This window comes from Cervus elaphus, chromosome 24, assembly GCF_910594005.1.
Source record: "Cervus elaphus chromosome 24, mCerEla1.1, whole genome shotgun sequence".
Taxonomy (NCBI): Eukaryota; Metazoa; Chordata; class Mammalia; order Artiodactyla; family Cervidae; genus Cervus; species Cervus elaphus.
In genome coordinates, this window is record NC_057838.1 from 9402460 (window position 1) to 9418635 (window position 16176).

Consider the following 16176-nt stretch of genomic DNA (forward strand, 5'->3'; position numbering starts at 1 on the left):
TCCTCTCATCTTGGGAGATGCAAGACGAGCCTGCATTCAAGTCACTGGAGGGATATCCGGCCTTATTTCGAGTCAGGGCATCACGGTGTCCATTCCACTTGGGGCCGCAAACGCAGGGTCCCTCTCACATACCTAGAGCTGAGAGAAGCCTCCTCTTGAGGTGCTTGTGGTAAGGTGGTATTCCTCTGGAGTCGAAGCCAGGGACTAACCTCTCATCTCGAGTTGATTTTTGGTCCACGGAGCTCTTTCCTGTTGCTACAGTGACCTCAGGATCCCTCTAGCCTTGAAAGAGTGTTCTTGGTGTTTCTCTGAAGTGCCACCAAGGAAATCAAGGCTCCTTTCATGTGTGATGTGCAACACGGAATTGCTCTGCACGCAGTGCAGGGGAATCGGGCCTCATCTCGCGGCGAGGGGGAAGTCTCATGGCTTTTCTCGAGTTGCAGCGGGAACCTGGGGTATATTCTCGAGTTACGATGGGGATGACCCTTTAACCCACGTGTTTGTTCAGCGACGTCAGGACTCCTGCCTAGTTGCGAGGGACAACTCGGGATTCTCCTTGAGGCTTGGCAGGGCAATTGGGACGCCTCTTCAGCTGAGGCGGGAGACCAAGGGTCCCTTTCCACGTGCCACAGGAATCCTGGGACTCCTATCAAGTTTCACGAGGAGTCAGGCATCGTCTCCTTTGGAGGCACTAATCTCCGTGTACCTCTGGCGTTTTCAAAGGATGTGAGGCCTCCGGTCGTGATGAGGTGGGGAACTCGGTCTTTCTCTGTGGTCTCCACAGGGGATTCAGACATCCTTTCGTCTTGGGAGATGCAAGATGAGCCTGCATTCAAGTCATTGCAGGGATATCCGGCCTTATTTCGAGTCAGGGCATCGCGGTGTCCATTGAACTTGAGGCCGCATACTCAGGGTCCCTCTCACATACCTAGAGCTGAGAGAAGCCTCCTCTTGAGGTGCTTGTGTTAAGGTGGTATTCCTCTGGAGTCGAAGACAGGGACTAACCTCTCATCTCGACTTGATTTTTGTCCATGGAGCTCTATCGTGTTGCTACATTTACCTCAGGATCCCTCTAGCCTTGAAACAGTGTTCTTGGGATTTCTCTGGAGTGCCATTAAGGAAATCAAGGCTCCTTTCATGTGTGATGTGCAACACGGAATTACTCTGCACGCAGTGCAGGGGAATCGGGCCTTATCTCGCGGCTAGGGGGAAGTCTCATGGTTTTTCTCGAGTTGCGGCGGGAACCTGGGGTATATTCTCGAGTTACGACGGGGATGGCCTTTCCACCCACGTGTTTGTTCAGCGACATCAGGACTTCTGCCTAGTTGCCAGGGACAACTCGGGATTCTCCTCGAGGCTTGGCAGGGCAATTGGGACGCCTCTCCAGCTGAGGCGGGAGACCAAGGGTCCCTTTCCACGTGCCACAGGAATCCTGGGACTCCTATCAAGTTTCACGAGGACTCAATCATCGTCTCCTTTGGAGGCACTGATCTCCGCGTACCTCTGGAGTTTTCAAAGGATGTGAGGCCTCCGGTCGCCATGAGGTGGGGAACTAGGTCTTTCTCTGTGGTCTCCACAGGGGATTCAGACATCCTTTCGTCTTGGGAGATGCAAGACGAGCCTGCATTCAAGTCACTGCAGGGATATCCGGCCTTATTTCGAGCCAGGGCATCGCGGTGTCCATTCCACTTGACGCCGCAAACTCAGGGTCCCTCTCACATACCTAGAGCTGAGAGAAGCCTCCTCTTGAGGTGCTTGTGGTAAGGTGGTATTCCTCTGGAGTGGAAGCCAGGGACTAAATTCTCATCTCGAGTTGATTTTTGGTCCACGGAGCTCTTTCGTGTTGCTACAGTGACCTCAGGATCCCTCTAGCCTGGAAACAGTGTTCTTGGGGTTTCTCAGGAGTGCCATCAAGGAAATCAAGGCTCCTTTCATGTGTGATGTGCAACACGGAATTGCTCTGCACGCAGTGCTGGGGAAACAGGCCTCATCTCGCGGCGAGGGGGAAGTCTCACGGTTTTTCTCGAGTTGCGGCAGGAACCTGGTGTATATTCTCGAGTTACAACGGGGATGGCCCTTCTACACACGTGTTTGTTCAGCGATGGCAGGACTCCTGCCAAGTTGCGAGGGACAACTCGGGATTCTCCTCGAGGCTTGGCAGGACAATTGGGACCCCTCTTCAGCTGAAGCGGGAGACCAAGTGTCCCTTTCCACGTGCCACAGGAATCCTGGGACTCCTATCAAGTTTCACGAGGAGTCAGGCATCGTCTCCTTTGGAGGCACTGATCTCCGCGTACCTCTGGAGTTTTCAAAGGATGTGAGGCCTCCGGTCGCCATGAGGTGGGGAACTAGGTCTTTCTCTGTGGTCTCCACAGGGGACTCAGACATCCTTTCATCTTGGGAGATGCAATATGAGCCTGCATTCAAGTCACTGCAGCGATATCCGGCCTTATTTCGCGTCAGGGCATCGCAGTGTCCATTTCACTTGAGGCCACAAAATCAGGGTCCCTCTCACATACCTAGAGCTGAGAGAAGCCCCCTCTTGAGGTGCTTTTGGTTAGGTGGTATTCCTCTGGAGTCGAAGTTAGGGACTAACCTCTCATCTCGAGTTGATTTTTGGTCCACGGAGCTCTTTTGTGTTGCTACAGTGACCTCAGGATCCCTCTAGCCTTAAAACAGTGTTCTTGGGGTTTCTCTGGAGTGCCATCAAGGAAATCAAGGCTCCTTTCATATGTGATGTGCAACACGGAATTGCGCTGCACGCAGTGCAGGGGAATCGGGCCTCATCTCGCGGCGAGAGGGAAGTCTCATGGTTTTTCTCGAGTTGCGGCGGGAACCTGGGGTATATTCTCGAGTTACAACGGGGATGGCCCTTCCACCCACGTGTTTGTTCAGCGACGTCAGGACTCCTGCCTAGTTGCGAGGGACAACTCGCGATTCTCCTCGAGGCTTGGCAGGGCAATTGGGACGCCTCTCCAGCTGAGGCGGTAGACCAAGAGTCCCTTTCCACGTGCCACAGGAATCCTGGGACTCCTATCAAGTTTCACGAGGAGTCAGGCATCGTCTCCTTTGGAGGCACTGATCTCCGCGTACCTCTGGAGTTTTTAAAGGATGTGAGGCCTCCGGTCGCCATGAGGTGGGGAACTAGGTCTTTCTCTGTGGTCTCCACAGGTGATTAAGACATCCTTTCGTCTTGGGAGATGCAAGACGAGCCTGCATTCAAGTCACTGCAGGAATATCCGGCCTTATTTCGAGCCACGACATCGCGGTGTCCATTCCACTTGAGGCCGCAAAATCAGGGTCCCTCTCACATACCTAGAGCTGAGAGAAGCCTCCTCTTGAGGTGCTTGTGGTAAAGTTTTATTCCACTGGAGTCGAAGCCAGGGACTAACCTCTCATCTCGAGTTGATTTTTGGTCCACGGAGCTCTTTCTTGTTGCTACAGTGACCTCAGGATCCCTCTATCCTTGAAACAGTGTTCTTGGGGTTTGTCTGGAGTGCCATCAAGGAAGTCAAGGCTCCTTTCATGTGTGATGTGCAACACGGAATTACTCTGCACGCAGTGCAGGGGAATCGGGCCTCATCTCGCGGCGAGGGGGAAGTCTCATGGTTTTTCTCGAGTTGCGGCGGGAACCTGGGGTATATTCTCGAGTTAAGACGGGGATGGCCCCTCCACCCACGTGTTTGTTCAGCGACGTCAGGACTCCTGCCTAGTTGCGAGGGACAACTCGGGATTCTCCTCGAGGCTTGGCAGGACAATTGGGACGCCTCTCCAGCTGAGGCGGGAGACCAAGGGTCCCTTTCCACGTGCCACAGGAATCCTGGGACTCCTATCAAGTTTCACGAGGAGTCAGGCATCGTCTCCTTTGGAGGCACTGATCTCCGCGTACCTCTGGAGTTTTCAAAGGATGTGAGGCCTCCGGTCGCGATGAGGTGGGGAACTAGGTCTTTCTCTGTGATCTCCACAGGCGATTCAGACATCCTTTCGTCTTGGGAGATGCAAGACGAGCCTGCATTCAAGTCACTGCAGGGATATCCGGCCTTATTTCGCGTCAGTGCATCGCAGTGTCCATTCCATTTGAGGCCGCAAACTCAGGGTCCCTCTCACATACCTAGAGCTGAGAGAAGCCTCCTCTTGAGGTGCTTGTGTTAAGGTGGTATTCCTCTGGAGTCGAAGACAGGGACTAACCTCTCATCTCGACTTGATTTTTGTCCATGGAGCTCTATCGTGTTGCTACAGTGACCTCAGGATCCCTCTAGCCTTGAAACAGTGTTCTTGGGGTTTCTCTGGAGTGCCATCAAGGAAGTCAAGGCTCCTTTCATGTGTGATGTGAAACACGGAATTGCTCTGCACGCAGTGCAGGGGAATCGGGCCTCATCTCGCGGCGAGGGGGAAGTCTCACGGTTTTTCTCGAGTTGCGGCGGCAACCTGGGGTATATTGTCGAGTTACGACGGGGATGGCCCTTCCACCCACGTGTTTGTTCAGTGACGTCAGGACTCCTGCCTAGTTGCGAGGGACAACTCGGGTTTCTCCTCAAGGCTTGGCAGGGCAATTGGGACGCCTCTTCAGCTGAGGCGGGAGACCAAGGGTCCCTTTACACGTGCCACAGGAATCCTGGGACTCCTATCAAGTTTCACGAGGAGTCAGGCATCGTCTCCTTTGGAGGCACTGATCTCCGCGTACCTCTATAGTTTTCAAAGGATGTGAGGCCTCCGGTCGCCATGAGGTGGGGAACTAGGTCTTTCTCTGTGGTCTCCACAGGCGATTCAGACATCCTTTCGTCTTGGGAGATGCAAGACGAGCCTGCATTCAAGTCACTGCAGGGATATCCGGCCTTATTTCGCGTCAGGGCATCGCAGTGTCCATTCCACTTGAGGCCGCAAACTCAGGGTCCCTCTCACATACCTAGAGCTGAGAGAAGCCTCCTCTTGAGGTGCTTGTGGTAAGGTGGTATTCCTCTGGAGTCGAAGCCAGGGACTAACCTCTCATCTCGAGTTGATTCTTGGTCCACGGAGCTCTTTCGTGTTGCTACAGTGACCTCAGGATCCCTCTAGCCTTGAAACAGTGTTCTTGGGGTTTCTCTGGAGTGCCATCAAGGAAATCAAGGCTCCTTTCATGTGTGATGTGCAACACGGAATTGCTCTGCACGCAGTGCAGGAGAATCGGGCCTCATCTCGCGGCGAGGGGGAAGTCTCATGGGTTTTCTGGAGTTGCAGCGGGAACATGGGGTATATTCTCGAGTTACGACGGGGATGGCCCTTCCACCGACGTGTTTGTTCAGCGACGTCAGGACTCCTGCCTAGTTGCGAGGGACAACTCGGGATTCTCCTCGAGGCTTGGCAGGGCAATTGGGACGCCTCTGCAGCTGAAGCGGGAGACCAAGTGTCCCTTTCCACGTGCCACAGGAATCCTGGGACTCCTATCAAGTTTCACGAGGAGTCAGGCATCGTCTCCTTTGTAGGCACTGATCTTCGCGTACTTCTGGAGTTTTCAAAGGATGTGAGGCCTCCGGTCGCGATGAGGTGGGGAACTAGGTCTTTCTATGTGGTCTCCACAGGGGATTCAGACATCTTTTCGTCTTGGGAGATGCAAGACGAGCCTGCATTCAAGTCACTGCAGGGATATCCGGCCTTATTTCGAGTCAGGGCATCGTGGTGTCCATTGAACTTGAGGCCGCATACTCAGGGTCCCTCTCACATACCTAGAGCTGAGAGAAGCCTCCTCTTGAGGTGCTTGTGGTAAGGTGGTATTCCTCTGGAGTCGATAACAGGGACTAACCTTTCATCTCGAGTTGATTTTTGGTCCATGGAGCTCTTTCGTGTTGGTACAGTGACCTCAGGATCCCTCTAGCCTTGAAACAGTGTTCTTGGGGTTTCTCAGGAGTGCCATCAAGGAAATCAAGCCTCCTTTCATGTGTGATGTGCAACACGGAATTGCTCTGCATGCAGTGCAGGGGAATCCGGCCTCATCTCACGACGAGGGGGAAGTCTCATGGTTTTTCTCGAGTTGCGGCTGGAACTTGGGATATATTCTCGAGTTACGATGGGGATGGCCCTTCCACACACGTGTTTCTTTAGCGACGTCAGGACTCCTGCCTAGTTGCGAGGGACAACTCGGGATTCTCCTCGAGGCTTGGCAGGGCAATTGGGACGCCTCTCCAGCTGAGGCGGGAGACCAAGGGTCCCTTTCCACGTGCCACAGGAATCCTGGGATTCCTATCAAGTTTCACGAGGAGTCAGGCATCGTCTCCTTTGGAGGCACTGATCTCCGCGTACCTCTGGAGTTTTCAAGGATGTGAGGCCTCCGGTCGCGATGAGCTGGGGAACTAGGTCTTTCTCTGTGGTCTCCACAGGGGATTCAGACATCCTTTCGTCTTGGGAGATGCAAGACGAGCCTGCATTCAAGTCACTACAGGGATATCCGGCCTTATTTCGAGTCAGGGCATCGCGGTGTCCATTCCACTTGAGGCCGCAAACTCAGGGTCCCTCTCACATACCTAGAGCTGAGGGAAGCCTCCTCTTGAGGTGCTTGTGGTTAGGTGGTATTCCTCTGGAGTCGAAGCCAGGGACTAACCTCTCATCTCGAGTTGATTTTTGGTCCACGGAGCTCTTTCGTGTTGCTACAGTGACCTCAGGATCCCTCTAGCCTTGAAACAGTGTTCTTGCAGTTTCTCTGGAGTGCCATCAAGGAAATCAAGGCTCCTTTCATGTGTGATGTGCAACACGGAATTGCTGTGCATGCAGTGCAGGGGAATCGGGCCTCATCTCGCGGCGAGGGGGAAGTCTCATGGTTTTTCTCGAGTTGCGGCGGGAACCTGGGGTATATTCTCGAGTTACGACGGGGATGGCCCTTCCACACACGTGTTTGTTCAGCGACGTCAGGACTCCTGCCTAGTTGCGAGGGACAACTCGGGATTCTCCTCGAGGCTTGGCAGGGCAATTGGGACGCCTCTCCAGCTGAGGCGGGAGACCAAGGGTCCCTTTCCCCGTGCCACAGGAATCCTGGGACTCCTATCAAGTTTCACGAGGAGTCAGGCATCGTCTCCTTTGGAGGCACTGATCTCCGCGTACCTCTGGAGTTTTCAAAGTATGTGAGGCCTCCGGTCGCGATGAGGTTGGGAACTAGGTCTTTCTCTGTGGTCTCCACAGGGGATTCAGACATCCTTTCGTCCTGGGAGATGCAAGACGAGCCTGCATTCAAGTCACTGCAGGGATATCCGGCCTTATTTCGAGTCAGGGCATCACGGTGTCCATTCCACTTGAGGCCGCAAACGCAGGGCCCCTCTCACATACCTAGAGCTGAGAGAAGCCTCCTCTTGAGGTGCTTGTGGTAAGGTGGTATTCCTCTGGAGTCGAAGCCAGGGACTAACCTCTCAACTCGAGTTGATTTTTGGTCCACGGAGCTCTTTGGTGTTGCTACAGGGACCTCAGGATCCCTCTAGCCTTGAAACAGTGTTCTTAGTGTTTCTCTGGAGTGCCACCAAGGAAATCAAGGCTCCTTTCATGTGTGATGTGCAACACGGAATTGCTCTGCACGCAGTGCAGGGGAATCAGGCCTCATCTCGCGGCGAGGGGGAAGTCTCATGGTTTTTCTCGAGTTGCGGCGGGAACCTGGGGTATATTCTCGAGTTACGATGGGGATGGCCCTTCCACACACGTGTTTCTTCAGCGACGTCAGGACTCCTGCCTAGTTGCGAGGGACAACTCGGAATTCTCCTCGAGGCATGGCAGGGCAATTGGGACGCCTCTCCAACCGAGGCGGGAGACCAAGGGTCCCTTTCCATGTGCCACAGGAATCCTGGGACTCCTATCAAGTGTCACGAGGAGTCAGGCATCGTCTCCTTTGGAGGTACTGATCTCCGCGTACCTCTGGAGTTTTCAAAGGATGTGAGGCCTCAGGTCGCGATGAGGTGGGGAACTAGGTCTTTCTCTGTGGTCTCCACGGGGGATTCAGACATCCTTTCGTCTTGAGAGATGCAAGACGAGCCTGCATTCAAGTCACTGCAGGGATATCCGGCCTTATTTCGAGTCAGGGCATCGCGGTGTCCATTCCACTTGACGCCGCAAACTCAGGGTCCCTCTCACATACCTAGAGCTGAGAGAAGCCTCCTCTTGAGGTGCTTGTGGTAAGGTGGTATTCCTCTGGAGTCGAAGCCAGGGACTAACCTCTCATCTCGAGTTGATTCTTGGTCCACGGAGCTCTTTCGTGTTGCTACAGTGACCTCAGGATCCCTCTAGCCTTGAAACAGTGTTCTTGGGGTTTCTCTGGAGTGCCATCAAGGAAATCAAGGCTCCTTTCATGTGTGATGTGCAACACGGAATTGCTCTGCACGCAGTGCAGGAGAATCGGGCCTCATCTCGCGGCGAGGGGGAAGTCTCATGGGTTTTCTGGAGTTGCAGCGGGAACATGGGGTATATTCTCGAGTTACGACGGGGATGGCCCTTCCACCGACGTGTTTGTTCAGCGACGTCAGGACTCCTGCCTAGTTGCGAGGGACAACTCGGGATTCTCCTCGAGGCTTGGCAGGGCAATTGGGACGCCTCTGCAGCTGAAGCGGGAGACCAAGTGTCCCTTTCCACGTGCCACAGGAATCCTGGGACTCCTATCAAGTTTCACGAGGAGTCAGGCATCGTCTCCTTTGTAGGCACTGATCTTCGCGTACTTCTGGAGTTTTCAAAGGATGTGAGGCCTCCGGTCGCGATGAGGTGGGGAACTAGGTCTTTCTATGTGGTCTCCACAGGGGATTCAGACATCTTTTCGTCTTGGGAGATGCAAGACGAGCCTGCATTCAAGTCACTGCAGGGATATCCGGCCTTATTTCGAGTCAGGGCATCGTGGTGTCCATTGAACTTGAGGCCGCATACTCAGGGTCCCTCTCACATACCTAGAGCTGAGAGAAGCCTCCTCTTGAGGTGCTTGTGGTAAGGTGGTATTCCTCTGGAGTCGATAACAGGGACTAACCTTTCATCTCGAGTTGATTTTTGGTCCATGGAGCTCTTTCGTGTTGGTACAGTGACCTCAGGATCCCTCTAGCCTTGAAACAGTGTTCTTGGGGTTTCTCAGGAGTGCCATCAAGGAAATCAAGCCTCCTTTCATGTGTGATGTGCAACACGGAATTGCTCTGCATGCAGTGCAGGGGAATCCGGCCTCATCTCACGACGAGGGGGAAGTCTCATGGTTTTTCTCGAGTTGCGGCTGGAACTTGGGATATATTCTCGAGTTACGATGGGGATGGCCCTTCCACACACGTGTTTCTTTAGCGACGTCAGGACTCCTGCCTAGTTGCGAGGGACAACTCGGGATTCTCCTCGAGGCTTGGCAGGGCAATTGGGACGCCTCTCCAGCTGAGGCGGGAGACCAAGGGTCCCTTTCCACGTGCCACAGGAATCCTGGGATTCCTATCAAGTTTCACGAGGAGTCAGGCATCGTCTCCTTTGGAGGCACTGATCTCCGCGTACCTCTGGAGTTTTCAAGGATGTGAGGCCTCCGGTCGCGATGAGCTGGGGAACTAGGTCTTTCTCTGTGGTCTCCACAGGGGATTCAGACATCCTTTCGTCTTGGGAGATGCAAGACGAGCCTGCATTCAAGTCACTACAGGGATATCCGGCCTTATTTCGAGTCAGGGCATCGCGGTGTCCATTCCACTTGAGGCCGCAAACTCAGGGTCCCTCTCACATACCTAGAGCTGAGGGAAGCCTCCTCTTGAGGTGCTTGTGGTTAGGTGGTATTCCTCTGGAGTCGAAGCCAGGGACTAACCTCTCATCTCGAGTTGATTTTTGGTCCACGGAGCTCTTTCGTGTTGCTACAGTGACCTCAGGATCCCTCTAGCCTTGAAACAGTGTTCTTGCAGTTTCTCTGGAGTGCCATCAAGGAAATCAAGGCTCCTTTCATGTGTGATGTGCAACACGGAATTGCTGTGCATGCAGTGCAGGGGAATCGGGCCTCATCTCGCGGCGAGGGGGAAGTCTCATGGTTTTTCTCGAGTTGCGGCGGGAACCTGGGGTATATTCTCGAGTTACGACGGGGATGGCCCTTCCACACACGTGTTTGTTCAGCGACGTCAGGACTCCTGCCTAGTTGCGAGGGACAACTCGGGATTCTCCTCGAGGCTTGGCAGGGCAATTGGGACGCCTCTCCAGCTGAGGCGGGAGACCAAGGGTCCCTTTCCCCGTGCCACAGGAATCCTGGGACTCCTATCAAGTTTCACGAGGAGTCAGGGATCGTCTCCTTTGGAGGCACTGATCTCCGCGTACCTCTGGAGTTTTCAAAGTATGTGAGGCCTCCGGTCGCGATGAGGTTGGGAACTAGGTCTTTCTCTGTGGTCTCCACAGGGGATTCAGACATCCTTTCGTCCTGGGAGATGCAAGACGAGCCTGCATTCAAGTCACTGCAGGGATATCCGGCCTTATTTCGAGTCAGGGCATCACGGTGTCCATTCCACTTGAGGCCGCAAACGCAGGGCCCCTCTCACATACCTAGAGCTGAGAGAAGCCTCCTCTTGAGGTGCTTGTGGTAAGGTGGTATTCCTCTGGAGTCGAAGCCAGGGACTAACCTCTCAACTCGAGTTGATTTTTGGTCCACGGAGCTCTTTGGTGTTGCTACAGGGACCTCAGGATCCCTCTAGCCTTGAAACAGTGTTCTTAGTGTTTCTCTGGAGTGCCACCAAGGAAATCAAGGCTCCTTTCATGTGTGATGTGCAACACGGAATTGCTCTGCACGCAGTGCAGGGGAATCAGGCCTCATCTCGCGGCGAGGGGGAAGTCTCATGGTTTTCTCGAGTTGCGGCGGGAACCTGGGGTATATTCTCGAGTTACGATGGGGATGGCCCTTCCACACACGTGTTTCTTCAGCGACGTCAGGACTCCTGCCTAGTTGCGAGGGACAACTCGGAATTCTCCTCGAGGCATGGCAGGGCAATTGGGACGCCTCTCCAACCGAGGCGGGAGACCAAGGGTCCCTTTCCATGTGCCACAGGAATCCTGGGACTCCTATCAAGTGTCACGAGGAGTCAGGCATCGTCTCCTTTGGAGGTACTGATCTCCGCGTACCTCTGGAGTTTTCAAAGGATGTGAGGCCTCAGGTCGCGATGAGGTGGGGAACTAGGTCTTTCTCTGTGGTCTCCACGGGGGATTCAGACATCCTTTCGTCTTGAGAGATGCAAGACGAGCCTGCATTCAAGTCACTGCAGGGATATCCGGCCTTATTTCGAGTCAGGGCATCGCGGTGTCCATTCCACTTGACGCCGCAAACTCAGGGTCCCTCTCACATACCTAGAGCTGAGAGAAGCCTCCTCTTGAGGTGCTTGTGGTAAGGTGGTATTCCTCTGGAGTCGAAGCCAGGGACTAACCTCTCATCTCGAGTTGATTTTTGGTCCATGGAGCTCTTTCATGTTGCTACAGTGACCTCAGGATCCCTCTAGCCTGGAAACAGTGTTCTTGGGGTTTCTCTGGAGTGCCATCATGGAAATCAAGGCTCCTTTCATGTGTGATGTGCAACACGGAATTGCTCTGCACGCAGTGCAGGGGAATCGGGCCTCATCTCGCGGCGAGGGGGAAGTCTCATGGCTTTTCTCGAGTTGCAGCAGGAACCTGGGGTATATTCTCGAGTTACGATGGGGATGACCCTTAAACCCACGTGTTTGTTCAGCGACGTCAGGACTCCTGCCTAGTTGCGAGGGACAACTCGGGATTCTCCTCGAGGCTTGGCAGGGCAATTGGGACGCCTCTCCAGCTGAGCCGGGAGACCAAGGCTCCCTTTCCACGTGCCACAGGAATTCTGGGACTCCTATCAAGTTTCACGAGGAGTCAGGCATCGTCTCCTTTGGAGGCACTGATCTCAGTGTACCTCTGGCGTTTTCAAAGGATGTGAGGCCTCCGGTCGTGATGAGGTGGGGGACTCGGTCTTTCTCTGTGGTCTCCACAGGGGATTCAGACATCCTTTCGTCTTGGGAGATGCAAGATGAGCCTGCATTCAAGTCACTGCAGGGATATCCGGCCTTATTTCGCGTCAGGGCATCGCGGTGTCCATTGAACTTGAGACCGCATACTCAGGGTCCCTCTCACATACCTAGAGCTGAGAGAAGCCTCCTCTTGAGGTGCTTGTGTTAAGGTGGTATTCCTCTGGAGTCGAAGACAGGGACTAACCTCTCATCTCGACTTGATTTTTGGTCCATGGAGCTCTATCGTGTTGCTACAGTTACCTCAGGATCCCTCTAGCCTTGAAACAGTGTTCTTGGGGTTTCTCTGGAGTGCCATTAAGGAAATCAAGGCTCCTTTCATGTGTGATGTGCAACACGGAATTGCTCTGCACGCAGTGCAGGGAAATCGGGCCTCATCTCGCGGCGAGGGGGAAGGCTCATGGTTTTTCTCGAGTTGCGGCGGGAACCTGGGGTATATTCTCGAGTTACGACGGGGATGGCCCTTCCACCCACGTGTTTGTTCAGCGATGTCAGGACTCCTGCCTAGTGGCAAGGGACAACTCGGGAATCTCCTCGAGGCTTGGCACGGCAATTGGGACGCCTCTCCAGCTGAGGCGGGAGACCAAGGGTTCCTTTCCACGTGCCACAGGAATCCTGGTACTCCTATCAAGTTTCACGAGGACTCAATCATCGTCTCCTTTGGAGGCACTGATCTCCGCGTACCTCTGGAGTTTTCAAAGAATGTGAGGCCTCCGGTCGCCATGAGGTGGGGAACTAGGTCTTTCTCTGTGGTCTCCACAGGGGATTCAGACATCCTTTCGTCTTGGGAGATGCAAGACGAGCCTGCATTCAAGTCACTGCAGGGATATCTGGCCTTATTTCGAGTCAGGGCATCGCGGTGTCCATTCCACTTGAGGCCTCAAACTCAGGGTCCCTCTCACATACCTAAAGCTGAGAGAAGCCTCCTCTTGAGGTGCTTGTGGTAAGGTGGTATTCCTCTGGAGTCGAAGTCAGGGACTAACCTCTCATCTCGAGTTGATTTTTGGTCCACGGAGCTCTTTCGTGTTGCTACCGTGACCTCAGTTTCCCTCTAGCCTTGAAACAGTGTTCTTGGGGTTTCTCTGGAGTGCCATCAAGGAAATTAAGGCTCCTTTCATGTGTGATGTGCAACACGGAATTGCTCTGCACGCAGTGCAGGGGAATCGGGCCTCATCTCGCGGCGAGGGGGAAGTCTCATGGTTTTTCTCGAGTTGCGGCGGGAACCTGGGATATATTGTCAAGTTACGACGGGGAAGGCCCTTCCACCGAAGTGTTTCTTCAGCGACGTCAGGACTCCTGCATAGTTGCGAGCGACTACTCGGGATTCTCCTCGAGGCTTGGCAGGGCAATTGGGACGCCTCTCCAGCTGAGGCGGGAGACCAAGGGTCCCTTTCCACATGCCACAGGAATCCTGGGACTCCTATCAAGTTTCACGAGGAGTCAGGCATCGTCTCCTTTGGAGGCACTGATCTCCGCGTACCTCTGGAGTTTTCAAAGGATGTGAGGCCTCCGGTCTGGATGAGGTGGGGAACTAGGTCTTTCTCTGTGGTCTCCACAGGGGATTCAGACATCCTTTCGTCTTGGGCGATCTAAGACGAGCCTGCATTCAAGTCACTGCAGGGATATCAGGCCTTATTTCGAGTCAGGGCATCGCGGTGTCCATTCCACTTGAGGCCACAAACTCAGGGTACCTCTCACATACCTAGAGCTGAGAGAAGCCTCCTCTTGAGGTGCTTGTGGTTAGGTGGTATTCCTCTGGAGTCGAAGCCAGGGACTAACCTCTCATCTCGAGTTGATTTTTGGTCCACGGAGCTCTTTCGTGTTGCTACAGTGACCTCAGGATCCCTCTAGCCTTGAAACAGTGTTCTTGGGGTTTCTCTGGAGTGCCATTAAGGAAATCAAGGCACCTTTCATGTGTGATGTGCAACACGGAATTGCTCTGCACGCAGTGCAGGGGAATCGGGCCTCATCTCGCGGCGAGGGGGAAGGCTCATGGTTTTTCTCGAGTTGCGGCGGGAACCTGGGGTATATTCTCGAGTTACGACGGGGATGGCCCTTCCACCCACGTGTTTGTTCAGCGACGTCAGGACTCCTGCCTAGTGGCAAGGGACAACTCGGGATTCTCCTCGAGGCTTGGCAGGGCAATTGGGACGCCTCTCCAGCTGAGGCGGAGACCAAGGGTTCCTTTCCACGTGCCACAGGAATCCTGGTACTCCTATCAAGTTTCACGAGGACTCAATCATCGTCTCCTTTGGAGGCACTGATCTCCGCGTACCTCTGGAGTTTTCAAAGAATGTGAGGCCTCCGGTCGCCATGAGGTGGGGAACTAGGTCTTTCTCTGTGGTCTCCACAGGGGATTCAGACATCCTTTCGTCTTGGGAGATGCAAGACGAGCCTGCATTCAAGTCACTGCAGGGATATCTGGCATTATTTCGAGCCAGGGCATCGCGGTGTCCATTCCACTTGAGGCCTCAAACTCAGGGTCCCTCTCACATACCTAAAGCTGAGAGAAGCCTCCTCTTGAGGTGCTTGTGGTAAGGTGTTATTCCTCTGGAGTCGAAGTCAGGGACTAACCTCTCATCTCGAGTTGATTTTTGGTCCACGGAGCTCTTTCGTGTTGCTACCTTGACCTCAGTTTCCCTCTAGCCTTGAAACAGTGTTCTTGGGGTTTCTCTGGAGTGCCATCAAGGAAATCAAGGCTCCTTTCATGTGTGATGTGCAACACGGAATTGCTCTGCACGCAGTGCAGGGGAATCGGGCCTCATCTCGTGGCGAGGGGGAAGTCTCATGGTTTTTCTCGAGTTGCGGCGGGAACCTGGGATATATTGTCAAGTTACGACGGGGAAGGCCCTTCCACCGAAGTGTTTCTTCAGCGACGTCAGGACTCCTGCATAGTTGCGAGCGACTACTCGGGATTCTCCTCGAGGCTTGGCAGGGCAATTGGGACGCCTCTCCAGCTGAGGCGGGAGACCAAGGGTCCCTTTCCACATGCCACAGGAATCCTGGGACTCCTATCAAGTTTCACGAGGAGTCAGGCATCGTCTCCTTTGGAGGCACTGATCTCCGCGTACCTCTGGAGTTTTCAAAGGATGTGAGGCCTCCGGTCTGGATGAGGTGGGGAACTAGGTCTTTCTCTGTGGTCTCCACAGGGGATTCAGACATCCTTTCGTCTTGGGCGATCTAAGACGAGTCTGCATTCAAGTCACTGCAGGGATATCAGGCCTTATTTCGAGTCAGGGCATCGCGGTGTCCATTCCACTTGAGGCCACAAACTCAGGGTACCTCTCACATACCTAGAGCTGAGAGAAGCCTCCTCTTGAGGTGCTTGTGGTTAGGTGGTATTCCTCTGGAGTCGAAGCCAGGGACTAACCTCTCATCTCGAGTTGATTTTTGGTCCACGGAGCTCTTTCGTGTTGCTACAGTGACCTCAGGATCCCTCTAGCCTTGAAACAGTGTTCTTGGGGTTTCTCTGGAGTGCCATCAAGAAAATCAAGGCTCCTTTCATGTGTGATGTGCAACACGGAATTGCTCTGCACGCAGTGCAGGGGAATCGGGCCTCATCTCGCGGCGAGGGGGAAGTCTCATGGTTTTTCTCGAGTTGCGGCGGGAACCTGGGGTATATTCTCGAGTTATGACGGGGATGGCCCTTCCACCCACGTGTTTGGTCACCGACGTCAGCACTCCTGCCTAGTTGCCAGGGACAATTCGAAATTCTCCTCGAGGCTTGGCAGGGCAATTGGGACGCCTCTCCAGCTGAGGCGGGAGACCAAGGGTCCCTTTCCACGTGCCACAGGAATCCTGGGACTCCTATCAAGTTTCACGAGGAGTCAGGCATCGTCTCCTTTGGAGGCACTGACCTCCGCCTACCTCTGGAGTTTTCAAAGGATGTGAGGCCTCCGGTCGCCATGAGGTGGGAAACTAGGTCTTTCTCCGTGGTCTCCACAGGGGATTCAGACATCCTTTCGTCTTGGGAGATGCAAGACGAGCCTGCATTCAAGTCACTGCAGGGATATCCGGCCTTATTTCGCGTCAGGGCATCGCAGTGTCCTTTCCACTTGAGGCCGCAAAATCAGGGTCCCTCAGACATACCTAGAGCTGAGAAAAGCCTCCTCTTGAGGTGCTTGTGGTAAGGTGGTATTCCTCTGGAGTCGAAGCAAGGGACTAACCTCTCATCTCGACTTGATTTTTGGTCCACGGAGCTCTTTCGTGTTGCTACAGT